Below are 22883 nucleotides of genomic sequence, written 5' to 3'. Positions count from 1 at the left end.
ACCTGTGTGGAGACCCTGCCAGTCCTGGGCCCATCTGGGACATGGAGTGCAGGGGGGCGGCTCTCACAGTTGCCTGGACTCCGCTGCAGCTGTTTGTTCTCAGCTCTTTGACTCCCCACGCTAACGGGTTCTGCTGTCCCACATCCCCTGGCTGGGCAGGGGGCAGCCCTGCAGGGTGGGAGAGCCTTCTCAGGCACCAGTGAGTCCCAGCAGGACACTTTGCAGTGACTCGTTAGTCTTTCTTTGCCCAGTGCCCTTCAGAGTCTTGGACTTTGAAGCTCAAAACCCTTTCCTCCATTTCTGCTGTAAATCCTGTCCCTGAGGAATTGACTGCTCCAGCATACAGCTGCCCCGGTAGGGAGTTATAACGGATCCGGAACTAGCAGGGCCGGGAGGTGGGAGGGGGGAATTACCCCCAGCTGCTCTTTCAGGATAATATCCTGCTGCTTCATACTGAATCCTCACAACACTGAAGCTCGGAGGGGTGAAGTGACTAGAAGTATTAGAGTTGTGACCACAACAGCAGACTTGAGCAGGCAGGGTCTGGCCAGGAAGCAGAGGCAAACTCAGAGGGAAGGGAATGATTGATGGGATGGGGATGGATGGGATGAGGAAGCACCAGGGACCAGCAAGAGCAAGAAGCCAAGAAGCTGTTAGTGCCCTAGGGTGTTGGCTGAGCCTGGAGAAGCCCAGAGCGCTGGAAAAGAGGAGCAGAATGGATCCCAGGAGGGAGCAGGAGGAGGAAAACCCAGTTCTTCCTTCCTCCAAGCCTCCCTTCTCTTGCCAATAATTCCCACTGTGGAAGCCAGAAGTCACAGGAGGCTGGCAGTGGTGCACTGCGGTTGGCTCCCACAGGTTTGTGAGTGCCAACTGTTAAATTTTTAGAATTTTGTGGACCACTTGTTAAACACAGCCATTATTAAAAATTAATTATAGAAGCTTAAAACTAATTATACAAAAAGAGCAAACACATATTCAAAACGTATCACTTCCTCAGTATTTCACTGCATTTTCCTATGATCTGTTCTTGAAGTTATGAATGAGCAGTGTGCCTGCACCATAGAAATGCCATTTAATGTGTACTACCCTACTCCATATTCACTGACATTGTGTTGGTAGCTTGAGTATTTACAACACAGAAATCAGCCAGTGACTTGTTTTTGTGGATTTGATGTTTTGTTGATTGCCTAGCCTTTAAAAGCAGTGGAGAGTATGTTAATAGTGCAGATTAAATTTAGTGGTATGTTGTGTCTCTAGCTATTGAATTGTGAATAGCACAAAAACTTGAGGAAATGTTTGTCCGGTGTCTCGAAACTTGTATCCAGATCAGGAAAGAAGTTGCTTCATGGCTGGGTGTGGTGGCTTACACTCGTAATACCAAGACTTTGGGAGGCCAAGGCATGCAGAGCACTTGAGCTCAGGAGTTCGAGACCAGCCTGGACATGGCAAAACACCCCCTCTACAAAAAATACAAAAATTAACTGGGCCTGGTGGCATGCACCTGTAATCCCAGCTACTCGGGAGGCTGAAGTGAGAGGATTCCTTGAGCCCAGGAGATCGAGGTTTTGGTGGGCCATGATTGAGCCGTTGCACTCCAGCCTGGGTGGCAGAGTGAGATCCTGTCTTAACAAAATTTAAAAATACAAAAAAAATTTAAAAAGAAGTTACATCATGATGAAGAATAAATGAAGTTTCTCAGTTATTTCACCTTTGTCTTTCTTGCTAAGGTAAACAAAAATATCAATCAATATTCATGGTGCTGCATTCATTTGTCAACTGTAACCATAAATTCACTAGGAACACCAGAGTTCTGCAAAAATCGATAAAACCATTCTGCCAGAATCAATTTGCTATTTGGAATTTATGATAAGGAGCAGTGTATACTTTATTATTTTTTGCAATAAAAATTTGAAAGCCACATTGCTAACATATTAACAACTATGCATTTCTATTAATAGCTTAATGGCAAAAATAAAAGTCCTGCAATCTTCACTTCTTATTGACATTTTTCTATTCGATAGTGTATATATATATATAGTCTTCCAGCTTAGATTACACAGGTGATATCTGGATAGATAGATCATGGGATTCAGTAAAACAGTTTTTACTTTGAATGAAAAAAAATGACCTGTAAATTTTTTTTTCTAGAATTGACGTAATACAAAACAAATTGCTCAGGACCCGGTAAGGCACTAGTGTATTTTTATCTTTTTAACCACAGCCCTCTTTCGCAGGCTGAATACCTTAGGGACCATCAACCCCCGGTGGTGTCGTTTCCAGTGAAAACCGAACTCCGGGATGTAGCCGGATTGGAGAGAAGAGAGTGACACGTGCGCCCCCTTCCTGCGGCGGATGGATGAACGGTAGGAAGCTCGCGGTCGGGGGTGAAAACACCCGGCCGCTGGGGCAGCGCCGCCCAAGGAGGGTGGAAGGGCGCTGCTCCGGGATGGAGACCAGAGGGGCGGCTCTGGGGCCGCCTCGGGCGGGGGACCCCCCGAGCCTTCGCTTGAGTGGCGCCGTGGATCGGAAGCAGCGCGGGCCAGCAGCCAGAATTTTACCAAAGTCCAAGAAGCAGGAGGCTGCGCGCGCCGGGGGCTGCAGCCTTTTCCATTAGTCCCTGCTCCGGGCTGGGGAAGCGGGAATAGCGAGTCTTTCCCTACTCGGAGGACCTGGCACAGTGTGGCCTGCGCTCCACGGGGCTCCCAGGCATGTGCAGTTATTGTGGGGTGGGGCGATTAATAGATCAGCTCTTCCCTCTCCCCCTACCCCAGCTCATTCCTTCTGCTCACTGCCTGAAGGGAAGCCTATGCCCTAGACGAAAAGAAATGGCCTGACTGGTCTCCAAAATCCAAGATTTTAGGAACTCGGGGAGGACTTCTAGCTGGAAAAAAGTTGGGGAGAAAATCCTGAAGGAAGGCTGAGTAGCATTGGGTTTCCGCAGAGGCAAGAAAATATTGAAGGAGGGGTGATGGAGTGGAATGGAAGCACAGCCCTGGGTCATAGTGAAGGGAGCTTTGCACCCCTTCCTGGGCAGAGCCCCAGGAGACAGCAAAACCCCAGTTATGTTGTGGGATCCAAGCACCGATCCCACGGGCCCCTTGTGCCCTACTTCCCAGAGGTAGCCTTGGGGAAGTTGTGGGCCTGAGAGGAAGGGCCACGGCATGGCCCAGGATAGCCTTCCTCCATGCCCTCTGCCTGCACCCCATCTCCCCAAGCCTGAGTGAGGCCAGGGGCCTGAGCACCACCTGGAAGTGGCAGAGGACCTCAGACCTGTGGGAGCCACTCCACCAGCATGGGGCCACGCCAGCAGGGCCACGCCAGCAGGGCCACATCCGTCTCTAAGGTTCCTTTGTGCAAATTGGGAAAAGGCACCCTTTGTGGGAAGATGGATGAGCCCACTGGGTGCATGACCTGGTCTGTGGATGGTTCCTTGGTGCTAAGGAAGAGATGCCCTGCCTCAGGGTGGAGGCTGCCCTGCACCCACTTCCGTAGCTCAGCAAGGACAGCACAGGTGGGATTTCAGTCCCACTGATCACCCCATCCGGATATGTTTGTGCGGTGAACAAGCCGGTTAACTATCCAAAGTGGTCCACTGTCCCAGCCTCTGCCTGTAGGGATGAAGATCTCGGGCTCTCTTGGAAGGCTAGTGGATGCCAGCACTGATGGGTGGCATGAGGACCAGGTGGGCCCCCCGCCATGGTGCCTTAGCACTGTGTAAGTCCTCAACAGTTCTGTTGCAATCTAGGGAAGGGGGTCAGGTCTCTAACCCCTTGAATGGATGGGGATTGAGTTTTCATCACCCTGTGCTTATTCCCTGCCTCCCTAAGTTTGTGGACTGAGAGGCACGCTTGCCCCCAACAGGCTTGGCCAGGTAGGAAATGAAGCCAGTGGGAAAGGGAAGTGCGTCGGGCTGGCGGGAAGGGCTGGGCCAGGCACAGTGGTGTGGAGTGGACTGACCCACTTTGCATCCTGGCACTTAGTACCAGCATAAGCTTAGGCATGACAACCCCTCTGAGCCCACCTCCTTATCCGTGTAATAGTAATAATGAGAGCAAAAGAGACCTTCTTATAGAGGTGTTAGAAGGACTAAGCTTTCACGTCCATTGGCCACAATGGAGAGCTTGTTAAAATGCAGATCCCTGGGCCCCACACACAGAGTTTCAGAGTCAGTAGCCTGGAGTGGGCTAAGCATTAGTCCATTCCCAGGTGAGGAAGATGCTGCCAGGCAAGGACCACAAGGAAACCTCCTGGCTCCCACCATCAGAGTTAGTCCTTGTATAGTCTTGCCACGCCAGGCACTGTTCTGAGCTCTTCATGTGGATGAACTCACAATCAGTGCAGCAGCCCGTGCAGCGGGCACCATCAGCTCGAGGTGAATGATGTGGAGGCTGAGCCACAGAGTGGTCAGCTTGCCCGAGCCCGTGCAAGTAAAAAGTGGCAGAACCAGGATTTGAACCCTTACCTTACCCACTTTGCCACACTGCCCGTTACGCCGTGTGAGACGTGTTGCACAAGACTTGGCACGCCGCACTCAGCAAGTGCTGGCCATCTTCATGGGAGAAGTCCTGGAGCCGAGAATCACATGGAGGCCACCGGTCAGAGGGCTGTCTCCAGAAGGCCAGGGAGAGAGGCTGAAGAGTCAGGGCACAGATGCAGATGATGGCAGCTCCGCAGGGTCTGAGACCAGCTGGGTCTAGGGGGCAGGAGGACAGGGACGAGCTGGTCCTTGAGCCTCCCAGACTCAGTTTCCTCATCTGTAAAGTAAGGATAACCCCTCCCTCATAGGATCGCTACAAGGAATAAGTAAGATGAGTATGTAAAGGCCTCAGGACACAGCATCTTCATGCTCCGTCTCACTCCAAAATCCGAATCCAGCCACTCTTGCTCAGAGCCCACAGTGTCCCCACTCTGTCACAGCTCTTCTGGCTATTTTGGGTGGGTAGATCATTTGTCACTGTTTCATAGGAGCACAGCAGGTGTTTGTTGGGGTATAGGCTGCCTTTTCAAAAGGTACAAAAATAGCATTTGTCACATAAAAAAAATGCAGTAATTTAAGCTGCACAACTTCCCGCTCTTAATTTGGAAAGTCATGTCATAATCATTACAAATGAACTTGGGAAGAGCCCCAAGTGACAAAGAAACATCCCCTGTTTAATCTTCCCAACAGGGACAAGACTTCTCACTTCCACTGAAGAACTAAAAAAAGAATAATTTGCCTTCAAAGAACAGCATATTTGCTCTCCCTGCCCGTAGAAGCACATTTTCTGTGGAGTTTGTTGGTGGTGTTCATGATAGGGTAACTCGAAAGCTAGTTTTTGAGTCCCCTCTGTGTGCCTGGTGCTGGGCTGGGCCCTGGGAACACAGAAAGGAGAAAGACACAGCCGTTTTCCTCATAGACCCGGGGCCTGGGGAGGCCAGAGAGCTTGGGGAGGTTGCTCTCTGCCCCCAACGCTGTTACAAGTGCCTGCTTCTCCCTAATTGCCACCCACCAGTCATTTAGCCACTCACCTCTTCTCTGTCTACCTGCTGCTGCTCCAATCCAATCTCATGGCTTTAAATACAGTAACATGCCAGTGATCCTCGGATGTGTCGCTGCAGCCCAGACTGCTGTTCTGACCCCACTGTGTCTTGGGCAGGGCTCTGTGGATGACATGACCCCCATAGATCCCTACTCTAACACGGAGGCCATGGTAGTGCTATGGGTCCCTGGGTATCCGCATCAATTTGGACACCACAGTAGGAACCAACCATCCTGAAAAGAAATGAGTGCTCACGTCCTAACTGGCTGCAGTCGCTCTGGGGAAGGACCAAGGCTCTCACTTGCCATAGAGGTTGTTGAGTCCTCCTTTCAGCCAGTGTGTTCTGGTGGCTCAGGGTCAGAAAACTGGATCATAACTTTGCTTAGAAGTGTTTTTGATTATATATATACTTGGGAATGTTTCTGCCGGCAGCCCATTTATCTTTCCCCTAGGAACACCGTGTTCTATGAGTCACAGATCCCTCAGATCCCTGAGTCTGTAGAACCCTTAGTTCACTCCCCACCCCCATGGCCATTCCAACTTTGCAGCTCATAACAGTAATTATACTCACCTTTTTTATGAGACTTATGGGCTGCCATCCGCCCTCTGCTAGGCCTGTAGCCAGTGGCTCTCAAAGTCTAGTATCTGGATGAGCAACAGCAGCATCACCTGGGAACGTTTTAGAAATGTACACTCTCTAGCCCCGGCCCAGACCTGCGGATGAAACCTTGTGTGTTTTGACAAGCCTCCAGTTGATTTGAATGCATGCTAGTTTGAGAGCCACTGCTGCGTCTTCTCATGCCCACCAGAGAGGCCAGCTCTGTAACAGCGTCTCTTCTGTCAGTCCCTCCCCTCCAGAGGACAGGTACCACTCAGCTTCTCAATGGGATGGTGCCCCTCACCAGCTGCTTTCTTATCTCTGTGATAGATGGAGGATCTTCCAGGCCTCCCAAGGAACGTAGTTAGCCTGGTGGGTTTTCTGGTCTTACGCCCACTTCTCTGATATTTGTCCCTTCCCTCCTGCATTGTGTGTCCTGGCATCTCTACTTCATTCATTTAATGTGTACTATCCCTTTCCCAGGCTTCCCAGGGCTACCCCAGCAGCACACTAGCAGCTGCCCAAGGCCCTTGCCAGGGAGTGAATCCTTGTCGCAGGACACTGCCCCCACACCAACAACTCTCCTGTACTCCAGCCATACAGCCTTGACCCACAAGCTCACCTTGACCCAGCACCTTACAGACCACATATCCTCCCATTCCCAGGCTTTCCGCTCCAGTCCCTGCTGACATGCATGAATCAGGTCGTGTAGCACCTTTGCTGTAGAATTCCCCTCCTTCCTGAGCTGGCCAGTACTTCCCAGCTGTGCTTGCTGAGGTTCGAGGTTAGATACAGATCTGGTGGCCAGGAGAGAGGTGCTGGTGGACCACGAAGGGAAGGCGTTGCCTTGTGAGGCCCCTGCCTAACATTTGTGGCCTCTGCATAGTCTTCTGGCAGAAGTTGGTGGTGGGGGGCAGGGGCCTATATTCCTGAAAGGGGCAGTGGGTCACTTCTGCAGGGGAATCTGGAGATCCTTGGTTCTTACCTGCAGTCCCCAAATACCCCCATCCCATGTCTCACAGTCCCACTCCTTTCCCTTCAGAGCCCTGGCTTTGACATTAGAGACTTGCCTAGAATGAGAACTCAGCCTCTCTTACAATTAGAAGCTGTGCCCGCTCTTCCATTCTCTCTGCCTTCTGCCTGCAGGGGGTGAGGGTCTCTTTAAAGGCAGCCAAGTAGGCCCTGTGACTCTCACAATTGGCTGTAAATCACTGAGCAACAGATCTGAGACTGACATTTTCCCTCTTAATGAGTTAGTGGCACTTAGCAAAAGTCACTTGATTTTACAGTCCTTCTAGTTACTGTTTCCTCCAAACCTCTCAAGAGCCCGTGGGATTTTACCCTTTCACCTGCCTCTGCTTCTGCTGTATCTTGTCCCAGTTCGTTAAGTGTGACGGTCTCAGCAGCCACACATCGCCAGCATGCCGGGAACTCTCAATACTCCTCTACCCATTAGCAATAAACAATCCAAAAATTCAGTTAATATTCATTTACTGTTTTTATTTTTGTGTAAATGGAACTTTAATTTAGAAGTTCCGTCCATGGCTGGGTGTAGTGCCTCACACCTGTAATCCCAGCACTTTGGGAGGCTGAGGCGGGCAGATCATTTGAGGTCAGGAGTTTGAGACTAGACTGGCCAAACTGGTGAAACCTCGTCTCCACTAAAAATACAAAAAAAAAAAAAAAAAAAAAAAAGCCAAAAATTAGCTGGGTGTGGTGGCAGGTGCCTATAATCCCAGCTACTAGGGAGGCTGAGGCAGAAGAATCACCTGAACCCGGGAGACGGAGGTTGCAGTGACCTGAGTTGGTGCCACTGCACTCCAGCCTGGGCAACAGAGCAAGACTCCATCTCAAAAAACAACAAACAAACAAAAAAAGAAGTTCCATTCATAATATAAAAAAATTACTTAGGAATAAATTTAACAAAAGAAATTCAAGACTTGCACCCTGAAAATGACCAAACATTCTTAAGATACATTTTTAAAGAGACCTAAACTGATGGAAAGACAGCCTGTGTTCATGGATTAGAAGATTTACTATTGTTAAGATAGCAACACACATACATACACACACACACACATGCACACACATGTAATCTGTGTCTATAGGCATGTCTATATTTATTTCTCTATGTATCTAGCTGGCTGTCCACACACAAGTTCATACTGATGCCTCCAACTCCCATCCATAAGGATCGTTCTAGCCTTCCTTCTCTTATTTCTCATTTGTAACTTCTTTCTCCAGCAGTGAGAAGCCTGGCTCTCATTACCTATAGTATAGTTTTTTATTTGTTCACCCCTTGTGTATATGTAAAGTAGTTTCTCCATAGTCTTTTCAAAACCTAAATCAGATCAGTCCTTCGCTCAAAACCCTCCCGTGCCTCCCCATTTCATTTAGAGTAAACCCAAAGCCCTGGACATCTGACCTACAAAGCCCTACGTGCTGCGGATCCTCAATACATATTGATCAACTCACCCCTCCTTGTGCTTCTGCCCTAGATTCCTTGGCCCCCCTTGTACATGACAGGCTAGGTGGTGGAAGGAGACTGACTGAGAAGGGGAACAGGAACCTTCTTGGTAAAACAGAACTCTTCCACATCTTGACTTGCGTAGTGGTAACACAACTATACATTCTAGTTCCTTAAGCTGCACACTAAAAATTAGTAAATTTTGGCCAGGCGCGGTGGCTCACGCCTATAATCCCAACACTTTGGGAGGCCAAGGCAGGCGAATCACGAGGTCAGGAGATCGAGACCATCCTGGCTAACACGGGGAAACCCCGTCTCTACTAAAAATACAAAAAATTAGCCGGGCGTGGTGGCGGGCCCCAGCTACTTGGGAGGCTGAGGCAGGAGAATGGTGTGAACCCGGGAGGCGGAGCTTGCAGTGAGCCGAGATCGTGCCACTGCACTCCAGCCTGGGTGACAGAGCGAGACTCCATCTCAAAAAAAACAATAGTAAATTTTAGTTACATATGCTACAATAAAGTTGATTTTTTTAAAGAGACATTTATCTCGGCCAGGCGGGGTGGCTCACGGCTATAATCTCAGCTCTTTGTGAGGCCGAGGCAGGTGGATCACCTGAGGTCCAGAGTTCAAGACCAGCCTGGCCAACATGGTGAAATGCCATCTCTACTAAATATAGAAATTAGCCAGGCATGGTGGCATGCACCTGTAATCCCAGCTACTTGGGAGGCTAAGATAGGAGAATTGCTTGAACCCAGGAGACGGAGGTTGCAGTGAGCCGAGATGGCGCCACTTCACTCCAGACTGGGTGACAGAGCAAGACTCTATCTCGAAGGAAAAAAAAAAAAAAGAGACATTTATCCCAAGAAGTGCTATGTACAATATCATTTGAAATGTTAGTTTTATGTTTCCAAAGTACTTTGAAGTACTTTGGGAGGCTGAGGCAGGAGGATCACTTGAGGCCAGGAGTTCAAGACCAGCCTGGGCAACATAGTGAGGCCTCATCTCTTACTAAACATAAAAAACTTGGCTAGGCGTGGTGGTGTGCCTGTAGTCCCAGCTACTCAGAAGGCTGAGGCAGGAGGATCGCTTGAGCTCAGGAGTTTGAAGATGCAGGGAGCTGTGATCACCGCTGCACTCCAGCCTGGGTGACAAGCAAGACCCTGTTTCCAAAAATAAAATATTTAAAACAAAATAAAGTAGATAAAACACAAACTGTTTTGTCAGTGACCACATCAAAAGGAAATACATTTTTCATTGCACACACATGCAAGTGACTGAAACAAAAGTTCTACAAAGCATTACTTATCCCTCCAATGTTTTAATCTCCTTTTTAGTGCTGGATTGGTGCCACAAATTTAATATCATGACTCATTAATGGATCTTGCTTTATAATTTCAAAACCCTTCATTCAAATGAGGCCGTCTACACATTAGTCAATTACATGGGCCTGGCATTCATCAACACCTGTGGGTTTTCTTTTCTTTATTTTTTTTGAGACGGATCTCACCCTGTTGCCCAGCCCAGCCTGGAGTGCAGTGGCGTGATCTTGGCTCACTGCAACCTCCACCTACCAGGTTCAAGCAATTATCTTGCCTTAGCCTCCTGAGTATCTGGGATTACATGCGCCTGCCACCACACCCGGCTCATTTTTGTGTGATTAGTAGAGACAGGGTTTCACCACATTGGCCAGGCTGGTCTGGAACTCCTGACCTCAGGTGATCCGCCCACCTCAGCCTCCCAAAGTACGAGATTATAGGCATGAGCCGCCATACCCGGCCCACCTGTGGGCTTTCTGAATGTGGTGGACGATGAGTCTGATTGAACACATTCTGTAATGGGCCTCCGCTGGCCACCCCTCCACTCCCACCTTCCTGAAGGCTCCTGGCCTGTGGTTGGGGAAATGCTGCCCTCAACTCAAGCCCACCCTTTCTAACCTCTTACCACCTCCTCAATAGTAAATTTCCTACATCAACTCGCAAGCGGCTAAATCAGCAGGCAAGGATAATGTATGGACTCACAAACTACTTGAAATTGTTTTTGCACTGTATTGGGGGATTGTCTGGATGACGTCGATAGCTATGGTCAGGAAGCTGGTTTCAATTTCTCGATCACAAAGTGTCAGCATCATCAATAAAAATGTCAGTGGCAGCCAAGGCAACTGAAGCTCTTACAAAAGCTACCAAGGCCCTCCTTCCAGATAGCCCCGAAGTTTAGTCATCAGCAGCCGAAAGGGTAACTCAGAGCTGGAGCCTTTGATGAATACTGCCATAGTTGAAGCTCACAGAGTTAGATTTGGAGACATCGGGGTCAAATCGTGGACTCTCAGCCTAGCCCCACCCCATTCATCCCCATCTGCCTAAATCCATCTATACTTCAAGGCCCAACTCAGATGTTACCTCCTCCGCAAAGCCTGCCCTGAGGGTGGCGGTGGAAATCAGGCCTGCCTTTGAACTGTCAAGGGTGTTCAGTTGTAACTTTCTGATGAAGTGTGCTCCGTTCTACTGGGTAATCTCATTCAGTATATCCCACTCCACACCACTCCTGTGACCTTGTGGTCAGGGACCATGATTGTATTCTTTATCCTGGAATCTCCATGCTGCCTAGTCCAGTTCTTGCTTTTGGTAGGCACTGAATGAGTGAAATATGTGGCTGCTAAATTGCAATGTTTTAAAATATAGAAAGTCTGGGTTCAAGTTCTGGTTTGGTGATTAACCTCTGGTGTGATGTTGGCCAACTCACTCAGAGGTTATAACTCTCGGACCTTAGCTTCCTTAGCTGTCATTAAAGGAACAGGGTGCCACTATTTCTAAGATTCTGGGGTAGCCAGCCTCCAAGACAGTGCCCAGTGATCCCCATCTCCTGTCGTTACTTCGTCATTGTACCTAGGGTGGTCGGTATGTCACTTCTGATAATGGATTATAAAAGGTACTATGGGCCAGGTGCAGTGGCTTACGCCTGTAATCTCAGCACTTTGGGGGGCCGAGGTGGGCAGATCAAGAGTTTGAGACCAGCCTGACCAACATGGTGAAATCCCGTCTCTGCTAAAAATACAAAAATTAGCTGGGCATGGTGGCGCATGCCTGTAATCACAGCTACTCAAGAGGCTGAGGCAGGAGAATCGCTTGAACCCAGGAGGCGAAGGTTGCAGTAAGCCGAGATTGTGCCACTGTACTCCAGCTGGGTGACAGAGTGAGATTCCCTCTCAAAAAAAAAAAAGATACTATGGCTTCCTTGTTGGTCATTCTCTCTCTGCTTTGGATCCCTCACTCTGGGAGAAGTTAGATGCCATGTCATTGGCACCCTTTGGAGATGTAGCCAGTGAGTAACTGAAGCCTCTGGCCCACAGCCTGTGAGGAACCAAGAGCTGCCAGCAACCATGCAAGTGAGCCTGGAAGTGGATTCACCAGCCCCAGCCAATCCCTGAGACAACTGCAGCCGTGGCCCAGCTTGACTGCAGCTCCATGTGAGAATCGGAGCCCAAGCAACCCAGCTAAGCCACTCTTGGATTCCAGACCCTCAGAAGCTGTGAGATAATAAATATTTGCTGATTTGAGGTCCTTTGTTACACAGCAATAGATAACTCATACAAATTGTTTCTGGCTCTAAAATTCTATAAGCGTGAAGTCCCTGAAATATAGCTATTGCCTTCAGGAAAAGCCTGATTTACAGCAATTGTCAATCCTTCCCCTCCTGCCCCCAGCCAGAATCATAAAGAGATAATACAAAATATGTCAAAACATATTGTAGAATCACAATATTTATTTTATTTGTTTTTATAAGAGTTCCCAAAGCCTTGTTGATTTTGCTTCACTGAATCCTTTATTTAACAAATGAAGGTGGAAATCCAGATAAATTAGGTGATTGGAAGAATGCAAATGTGTTTCACTTTCACAACATTTGCAATTCCTCGGTGGTGAATGAAAATGAGGTACAGGCTTGCTTTGTTTCACTTCCACCTCATCATGAGAAATGCATCTTGAGCAGTGGTAATACTTGCACATGTCTCCCCAGGCAGCCATGGGCCCAGGGAACTCTCAGGGGAGAAGAGTGAGTGCAGCTTGCTAAGTCACCTCCAGAAAAATAGCTGAAGGTTGGAAACAGACAGCTGTGCAATGGGGCTACCAGGTCAGACTGGATTAACAGAAGACTTTTGACAGGACAGGTGACAAGAAGTGATTTTCTGTTTAAAATGGAGACCATCCATGATAAACAGGGGGCTGGGAAGGAAACTAAGAGCATGGAGGGTGGGTTCAGGAGGCATGTGTCTTCTCTGGCTGTGGTTTGAGCCCTGGTGGTTCCCCAAATGAAAACAAGCAGCTGATGGCCTCATCAGCTGATGACAAAGGCTGATGACAAGTGCAGGGATGAGTTTGGAAAGATGGTAAGAAGGGGCTGGAAGAGGAAAGAGAATGCTGAGGGTGATAAAGCACATTTGGAGGACAAGGGTCTGTTCTGCCCACTATGGGTCTCTAGATTTGGTGTTCCATGGAAGAGACCCTCAACATAGGTTTGTTGAAAGGATGGGAGTGCAGGTGAAAATGAAATTAGGAAAAGGGGCGCGGTGGCTCACACATGTAATCCCAGCACTTCGGGAGGCTGAGGCGGGCAGATCACCCGAGGTCAGGAGTTTGAGACCAGCCTGGCCAACATGGCAAAACCCTGTCTCTACTGAAAATACAAAAATTAGCTGGGCATGGTGGCGCATCCTTGTAATCCCAGCTGCCTGGGAGGCTGAGACAGGAGGATCACTTGAACCAGGGAGGCGGAGTTTGCAGTGAGCAGAGACCATGCCACTGTTCTGCAGCCTGGGTGACACAGTGAGACTACGTCTCAAAAAAAAAAAGAAAAGAAATTAGGAAAAATAAGAAAAGAGGTGTGGATGGGTGGGAAATGACTCTGGAAGATTAAAAGTGTGTTGCTCTGAAAGCATTTGCTTTATCAAATGGGCTTTTGTTGCAGTATTTTCTTATTTAAGTAATGTGGTCATTTAGATAAACCCCATCTTGAACTTAATAATTGCCTCTTGAATCAAAAAGATTGAAGCCGCCAAGCCTATATTCCCGGCTACTCAGAAGGCTGAGGCAGGAGGATCACTTGGGCCCGGGAGTTCAAGGCCAGCCTGGGCAACATAGCAAGACCCCATCTCAAAAAAAAAAAAAAGATCTAAATAGTCTTAACTGGTTGGGGAGCTTTGGACTTTTTGGTGTTGCTGTGGAATAAAGGAGAAGTATGGGTAAGAAACAAGATGTGTGAGGCTGGAGGGAAGAGGGAGAAGCTGATGGGATGCCCAGTCTGAGAGTCAAGTCTTTCAGGGGACTTAAGACCAGAGAGTTCTTTTTTTATTATTATTATTTTAGACAGTCTTGCTGTGTCACCAGGCTGGAGTGCAGTGGTGCAATCTCGGCTCACTGAAACCTTCACCTCCCAGGTTCAAGCAATTCTCCTGCCTCAGCCTCTCGAGTAGCTGGGACGACAGGCACGTGCCACCACGCCCAGCTAATTTTTTGTATTTTTAGTAGAGACGAGGTTTCACCATGTTGGCCAGGATGGTCTTGAGCTCTTGACCTCATGATCGGCCCACCTCGGCCTCCCAAAGTGCTGGGATTACAGGTGTGAGCCACCGCGCCCGGCCAAGACCAGAGAGTCATTTGGCTGCAAACCTCCTATTGATTTCAGCAAACCTGGCTACTTCACCAAGATCACTGCGGTAGCTTCCTTGCTCCTTCCAAGAGATCCCTTTCCATTTGCTGGACCACACAGAGCTGAACGCACTGCTGCTCCACCATGTGAGTTTTCCCTTTGTGAATGAAATAAAGACATGCTTGGGGAGTGAATAGCAGAAAAACCCGTCAAAATGGAAATACTGTACTAGGGAACGGAATTCCGGAAGATAAAGGAACTCGGTATTTTTTGGTGTATTAAAGAGCAATTTCTCCTCCTTTATATTTGTATACCCCATGAGGATTGTTTTTTCTGAAGCCAAGTGTTTGGATAGATGGGATAATAGATGTGAAAGCGTCTCAAGTCCAATAAGCTGTCGTTTTGCTAGTGACGGTAGTACAGTGTTTCACTGACCGTCCCCACGTAACTGTCAGGAAGGGAGGAAGCAAATGTCATTGATACTTTGCAACAAGACCAAGCCACAGAGTTTTGAACAATTTGCTCAGTGTGACAGGACGAGTCGGAGGGGGTCATGGGGTGACAAGTACCAGATCTTGGGTCCTAGATACGCTTTTTCCACTGAGATCACACTGGATTTTGACACAGGGATCTTGGCTGGTGGGGGTGGGGGGCGGGGAGGCAGCGGATCCCAAACAGTCGAGTCTTTACCTGGCAAGTTAGTAGAAGGCCGTGGTGTGAAGACAACCCCAGACCACACTCAAACCTGGGAGTAATTCCTGTTGAACTTTGTACAGCAGGACATAAGGTTAGAATAGCTGGGCAGACATGAATACTGAGTCAGGTGGAGGCTCAGTCATTTTCTGGGATTTGATTAGACAGGAGGCACGAGAGACACAGGGCTGCTAGTATGGGAGCGGGTGGGTAATATTTGAAATAATAGCCAGATTCCCCTTCCCCATATTGTCAGCTTTCCAGGTCACTTAGGGAAGGATGATCAGCAGAAAGTAGGGAAGGGCAAAGATTCAGACACTGGCCTTCGCTTTTCCAATGCCTCAGTCGTGGGGTGATGGAAGAAACCTCGTGTATGCGGCACCTGGGAGAACTACCCTGGAGAAAGAACACAGCTTTCTGCCCTCCACCCTGAACCCCCAGGCCAGGAAAAATTCTTCCCCCTTGGCAGAGTGGAAGAGTTGTCGAGAAGGCCGGGAGTGGACTGGTGCTTCCCAGGGAAGGGCTCCTGTGACCTGTTCCCTTGGGCTCTACCCTGGGCAGAGGAACAACCAGGGAGGCCGCGGCATCTGGGAGGGTGGCAGGATTCCGGAGGAGAAGTATGACTGTGCAGTAAGGCTAGGCAGAAAGGCCTGGCCAGACTCACAGCCCATCCTGTCAAGGGAGCAGCAGAATGTTTCCGGTGCATCTGAGAGACTGGATTGCATGATTAAATATACTTAATCGATTTTCAAGGAGCTCTATTCTCTTCTGAAAGGCATTGAATTTAGAAACACCCTTATATGACAATGTGATAAAAAGAAATCAGGATATATGTCAGATTTCCAGCCTACTGTTTTAAAATACATATTCTAATAAATTAAAATATAGCAAGTGCAACTAACACTCCAGATGCCGAGTGGAGATGCCCATGTATAAAGCATTAGCTCTTCAGAGTGCTTCACCAAAGCCGTGTTTCAGGGACTGTTGAAATAATACTGGCATGGAGCTTTTCATTCTGATTTCTCCAGAAACTTACAATGGAACAAATATCTTTGTTTGTGTCAATGTAACAGAATTTAGGATAGTTAGGAAATATCTTTTCCTTCTTTTTTTTTTTTTTCTTTTTTTGAGAGGAAGTCTCACTCAGTTGCCCAGGCTGGAGTGCAGTGGTGTGATCTCAGCTCACTGCAACCTCCACCTCCCAGGTTCAAGTGATCTTCCTGCCTCAGCCTCCCGAGTAGCTGGGACTACAGGCGTGAGCCACCACACCCGGCTAATTTTTGGTATTGTATGTTTAATAGAGACAGGGTTTTGCCATGTTGGCCAGGCTGGTCTCGAACTCCTGACCTCAAGTGATCTACCCACCTTGGCCTCCCAAAGTGCTGGGATTACAGTTGTGAGCCACCGCATCCAGCGAGAAATATCTTTTCTTACGATCATTTCACCCAATTGTCCATCATTGTTAGTAATTTACTTACAGTAAAGGAAGTCCCTAAAAGAGTGAATGGATTCTATTGTCATTGATACTATCAGCTCTTATTACAGTCAAGAATGGAAAAGCCATCGCCAGCAACTGTGAGGATGGGGTGAAGACCCAAGGAGGTACTATATAGAGCCCATGAATCAAGGATGTCTGAGAAGTAAACCAAAAAGCAGGGCATCCTAGGAGGAATACTCAAGCCTGTAAATAATACCCATGACAAATGCCCCGTGGCCAGCCTCCATCTGGAGTAGCTCCAGCTTGCCTGTCTTCAGAAAGTGGCTTTAGTAGCTTGTGGATAGCAAAGGAAATACATTGCCCAATTTGGTCTCAAGTGAGTTTTGAGTTTCCTAAGTCGGTTTTGATTGAAGTGTGGAATGGTGCAAATCCTAAGTGTACCACTCACAGAATCACAAAGTGAGCCCACCCTTGTGCCATCACCAGGATCCAGAAACAGAAGAGCCTCCCTCATGTCCTCTGCCAGGTACTATCCTTTCCGTTTGAAACCGTAGACTGGAAGCTGGGCATGGTGCCTCACGCCTATAATCCCAGCACTTTGGGAGGCCGTGACGGGTGGATCACTTGAGCTCATGAGCTCAAGATCAGCCTGGCCAACATGGAAAAAACCCATCTCTACCAAAAATACAAAAATGAACTGGGTGTGGTGGCACGTACCTGTGGTCCCAGCTACTTGGAAGGCTGAGGTGGGAGGATGTTTGAGCCTGGGATGTGGAGGTTGCAGTGAGGTGAGATTGTGCCACTGCCCCCCAGCCTGGGCAACAGAGCCAGGCCTTGTCTCAGAACACACACACACACACACACACACACACACACACACACACACACACACACACCCCAATAGACTGGGTGAGCCAGTGGAATGGAAGCACACTGTATGCATTTTTATGTATCTGACTTCTTTCACTCCACATAGCAGTGTTATTTGTAATAGACCAGAACTGGAAACAACCCAAATGCTCAGCAACAGAAATAATGAATAAGTAAACTGTAATCTATTCTACAATGGGATACAACACAGTAACCAAAATGAATTACCTGGCACGAGACATAGCAGTGTGGGTGAATCTCTCAAACAGAACATTGAGTGAAAGAAGCCAGATTCAAAAGAATATACCATTCAAACTCAAACACAACCAACCAGTAGCAGCAAGAGCTGTGGTTCCCTCTGGGGAGGAGAGGAAGGGTAATGTCCCAAGAGTTTTAAATTTTAAATTATAGCCATTATGGTAGGATTTAGAGTTAAGGTTTCGGATTAGGGTTAGGAGTAGTAGTCGAGTTAGGATTAGGGTCCTACAGTTTTCTGATTACTAATGAAACTGAACATTTATTTTCATATATTTATTGGCTATGTTAATAACCTCTTTTATGAAGTGTCCACGTCTTTTTCTCATTTTTCTGCAGGGCTGTGTGTCTTTTGCTCATTGAGTTGCTTTTCTGTTTCTTTGTTTTGTTTTGTTTTGAGAAAAGGTCTCACTCTGTCACTAGGCTGTCACTAGTGCGGTGACATCTCCAGGCTGGGGTGCGGTAGCGTCACCAGGCTGGAGTGCAGTGCGGCAGCGCCATCACTCGACCTCCTGGACGCAAGTGATCATCCCACCTCAGCCCCCTGAGTAGCTGGGACTACAAGCGCGCACCGCCACACCCAGCTAATTATTGTATTTTTTTGTAGAGTTCAGTTTCCCCATGTTGCCCAGGCTGGTCTCGAACTCCTGGGTACAAGCAATCTGCCCACCTTGGCTTCCCAAAGTGCTGGGATTACAGGCGTGAGCCACCAAGTCCTGCCTGCTTTTTTGTTTATATGTGTGAAATACAAGTACTTTCTTTCTTTTTTTTTTTTTTTTTGAGACAGAGTCTTGCTCTGTCACCCACGCTGGAGTGCAGTGGTACAGTCTCGGCTCACTGCAAGCTCTGCCTCCTGGGTTCACGCCATTCTCCTGGCTCAGCCTCCCAAGTAGCTGGGACTACAAGTGCCCGCCCCCACGCCCGGCTAATTTTTTGTGTGTTTTTAGTAGAGACGGGGTTTCACCGTGTTAGCCAGGATGGTCTCATTCTCCTGACCTCGTGATCCGCCCGCCTCGGCCTCCCAAAGTGCTGGGATGACAGGTGTGAGCCACCGCGCCCGGCCACAGGTACTTTCTTGTATCTCTGGTTGTACCTGTATGGTTACACATTGCAGATATTTCCTCGCACACTGAATCTTGACTTTTCTTTTTCTTAATGAGATCTTTTAAAAATTGAGATCTAATTTACATACCATAAAATATACATGTTTAAAATGTATGTTTCAGTGGTTTTTGGTATATCCACAAGGTTGTTCATTCATCACCACTATCCAATTCCAGAACACTTCCATCATCCCCCAAAAAACTCCATTCCGTTTAACTATCACTTCCCGTTCCCTTCTCCTCTCATCCTCGGCAACCACTAACCTAAACTTTGTCTCTCTGTATTTGCCTTTTTTGGACACTTAATATAAATAGAATCATACAATATGTGTGACCGTTTGTGTCTGGCTTAGTTAGCAAAGTGTTTTCAAAGTTCATCCATGTTGTGACATGTGTATTCCATTGTATACATATAATACATTTTGTTTATCAGTTTATCAGCCGATGGACTTTGAATTTTTTTTGCTTTTTGGCCATTATAAATAATGCTGCTATGAACACTGGTGTACAAAATTTTGTGTGAACATATGATGTCAATTCTTTTGAATTTATTGCTGGGAGTGAAATTGTTGGGTCATATGTAACTGTGTTTAACCTTTTGAGGAATGACCAAACTGTTCTTAAAAGCAAACTCATCATTTTACATTCCCATCAGCAAGGTATGAGGGTTCAATTTCTCTACATCCTTGCCAGCACTTGCTATTGTCTATCTTTTTTATTATAGTTATCCTAGAGAATAGAAAGTGGTATTTAATTGTGGTTTTGATTTGCATTTTCCTAATTAATGATGTTCAGCATCTTTTCATCTGCTTATTGGCAATTTGTATATCTTCTTTCAAGAAATGTCTGTTCAACCTGGTGTGATGGCTCATGCCTGTAATCCCAGCACTTTGGGAGGCCAAGGCAGGAGGATCACTTGAGGCCAGGAGTTCAAAACCAGCCTGGCCAACATGGTGAAACCCCATTTCTACTAAAAATACAAAAATTAGCCAGACATGGCAGCACATGCCTGTAATCCCAGCTACTCAGGAAGCTGAGGCAGGAGAATCACTAGAACCCAGGAGGCAAAGGTTTCAGTGAGTCAAAGTCATGCCACTGCATTCCAACCTGGTTGCCAGAGTGAGACTTTGTTTTTTTAAAAAAAAAAAAAAAAGAGAGAGAAAGAAATGTCTATTCAAATCCTTAGCTCATTTTTAAATTGTATTATTTGTTTCTTTATTGTTGAGTTGTAAGAGTTATATCTGACTACAAGTCCCTTATCACATATATGATTTGCAAATAGTTTCTATCATTCTGTGGGCTGTCTTCCATTTTCTTGATGGCATCCTTTGAAGTACAAAAGTTTTTAATTTTGAAGAAGTCAAATTTATCTATTTCTTCTTTGGTTACGTGTACTTTTGGTATCATGTCTAAAGAATCATTGCCTAATCCAAAATCATAAAGATATGCACCTATGTTTCCTTCTAAGTTTGATAATTTTAGCTTTAGTGTATGATCCACCATTTTAAGTTAATTTTGGGGTATGGTGTGAGGTAGGGATCCAATTTCACTCCTTGCACGTGGATCTTCAGTTGTTCAGCACTATTTATTGGAAAGAATATTCCTTCCCACCATTAAATTGCCTCAGCATGCTTGTCAAAAATCAATCGACCATTAGTACAAGGGTTTATTTCTGGATTTTCAATTCTATTTCATTGATCTATATAGCTATCCTTATCCCAGTACCACAAAGCCTTGATTGCTGTAGCTCTGTAGTAAGTTTTGAAATCAAGGAAGTTTGAGTCTTCTAACTTCATTCTTTTTTTTCAAGATTGTTCTGACTATTCTGGGTCCCTTGAATCAGAAAATTTTATATGAATTTTAGGATCAGCTTTCAACTTCTGCAAAACAAGCAGCTGGGATTTTGCTAGGAATTGAATTGGATCTGTTGATCAATTTGGAGAGTATTGCCATCTTAACAATATTAAGTGTTCCAATCCATGAACATGGATGTCTTTTCATTTCTTTAAATCTTCTTTCTTTCAACAATGTGTTGTACTTTTCAGTTTACAAATCTCGCACATCTTTTGTTAAATTTACTCCTATGTTACTCCCTATGATGCTACTATAAATGGAATTATTTCTTTAATTTCATTTTCAGATTCCTCATTGCTCATATATAGAAATACAATGGATTTTTGTATATTGATCTTGTATTCTGCAACCTTGCTAAACTCATTTATTCTAATAAGTTTCTTTGGTATGTATCTCTTTGAATTTTCTATATACACGATCATGTCATCTGCAAATAGAGATAGTCTTCTTCCTTTCAAGTCTGGATGCCTTTTAGTTTACTTTCTTTCCAAATTGCCCTGGCTAGAGCCTTTGGGACAATGATGAATAGAAATAATGAAAATGGACATCTTTGCCTTGTTCTTGATCTTAGGAGAATGTTAGGTCTTTTGCCTTTTCACCATTAGGTCTTTCTTTATTAAGAATGATGTTAGTTGTGGGGTTTTCATAGATGCCTTTCATCAGGTTAAGGGAATTCCTTTCTATTCCTAGTTTGTTGAGTGTTTTTATTATGAAAGGGCGGTGGATTTTGTCAAATGCTTTTTCTGCATATATTGAGATGGTCATGTTGTTTTTTCTCTTTTATTCCAATAATATGGTATATTGCATTGATTGATTTTCTTATGCTGAGCCAAATAATGGTGCCTTTCAATAAACAGTTCTTAATCTTAATGTAGGTCAATTTATTAATGCTTTACTTACTTTTTTTTCTTTTTTGAGATGGAGTCTTGCTCTGTCACCCAGGCTAGAGTGCAGTGATGTGATCTCAGCTCACTGCAACCTCCACCTCCTGTGTTCACACTATTCTCCTGCCTCAGCCTCCTGAGTAGCTGGGATTACAGTCGCCCACCACCATGCCTGGCTAATTTTTGTATTTCTAGTAGAGACAGAGTTTCACCAAGTTGGCCAGGCTGGTCTTGAACTCTTGAACTCAAGTGATCCATCCACCTCAGCCTCCCAAAGTGCTGGGATTACAGGCATGAGCCACCATGCCCAGCCAATATTTTGCTTTCTTTTGTTTTTTTGTATCCTGTGAAAGAAATCTTTGTCTATCCCAAGGTCATGAAGGCATTCTCCTATATTGTCTTTTATATGTTTTCTTGTTTTACCTTTTATATTTTGATTTATAATCCATCTGGAACTGATTTTAGTGTAAAATGTTTATAGAGATTAACATAAACATTGATTTCTAATTGACCCAGCACTGTTTATTGAAAAGATCATACCTTCCCATTGCTCTGACTTGTCACTTTTGTCATAAATTGAGCATGTGTGTGTACCTCTAGACTATTCTGTTCTATTGGTCATTTGTCTAATCTTGCTCCAAATACCACATTGTCTTAATTATTGAGCTTCATAAGAAGTCTCAACATCCTCTAGTATAAGTCCTCTTATTTTCCTTCAAGATTAGCTTGGTTATTTTTGGCTCTTTGTCTTTCTATATAAATTTTACAAGCAACTTGTGAATTTACACACACACATACAATCTCCTAGAATTTTTATTGGAATTGTATTGATTCTATAGATCAATTTTGGGGAGAAATTACATTTTTACAATGTCGAGGGTCCGTGTGAGTTAACCAGCAAAGAGCTTTTTCAAGCTTTATATTTTCTATGATTTTACTCAATGAGAATAAGTAAAGCTAATAATCAAAATAACAACAATAATTTTAATACCTAACATTTGTAATAGTTACTACACACTGGATTTTTGGGTTAAGTGCTGTATAGCCATTATATTATTTACTTAGAAAAATTAACTGTTAAAATTTACCAAAAATTATGATACCTCCATGAAGAAAGCCATACATTTTGTTACAGGGTGTAAAAACAATATTTCAACTAATTGTGAGACACAGGATGTCCTTGAATGGGAAGAATTAATCATCATAAATGTCAGTGATTTCCAAATAAATATGTACCTTAAATTAATTCCAATCAGAATATCAATGGTGTTTTCCTGGGGCTATACAAAAAGTATTTAGCATTTATATTGGAGAAATTCTAAATGTTTTAGAACTGACAACAAAAATATTTAATTGTGAAAAGACAGTGGGTGGGATTCCCTTACCAGCTATTAAAACTTTCTAGAAAGCTAATATAATAATTTTAAAACTGTATGACTTTAGCTTATAAATAAGTGTACAGATCAGAAGACCAGAAAGTCAGAAAAAATCTGAGTATATATTCAAATTTAATACATGATAAAGATGGCATTTTAGTTCAGTGGGAGAGAAGATGATTTATT

The 22883-nt window shown here is 45.6% G+C and overlaps 1 long non-coding RNA gene across 3 annotated transcripts in view; it reads left to right on the top strand.

Annotated features, from left to right (window-relative positions):
* Positions 1–22883, top strand: part of LOC129527219 (uncharacterized) — a 145420-nt gene that overhangs the window by 2811 nt on the left and 119726 nt on the right. For 2 of the 3 annotated variants that reach the window (XR_008672188.2, XR_010131092.1), the window contains exon 2: positions 2235–2363. This is a non-coding gene — a long non-coding RNA (uncharacterized lncRNA). Of the gene's footprint in view, positions 1–2234; positions 2364–11930; positions 12274–22883 lie in introns of those variants that run through there. The other variant, XR_008672187.2, reaches the window with a different exon arrangement.

Source organism: Gorilla gorilla, chromosome 16 (genome assembly GCF_029281585.2).
Source record: "Gorilla gorilla gorilla isolate KB3781 chromosome 16, NHGRI_mGorGor1-v2.1_pri, whole genome shotgun sequence".
Classification (NCBI taxonomy): Eukaryota; Metazoa; Chordata; class Mammalia; order Primates; family Hominidae; genus Gorilla; species Gorilla gorilla.
Note: the sequence above shows the minus strand (reverse complement) of the source record. Positions and strands in the feature narration are given on the sequence as shown.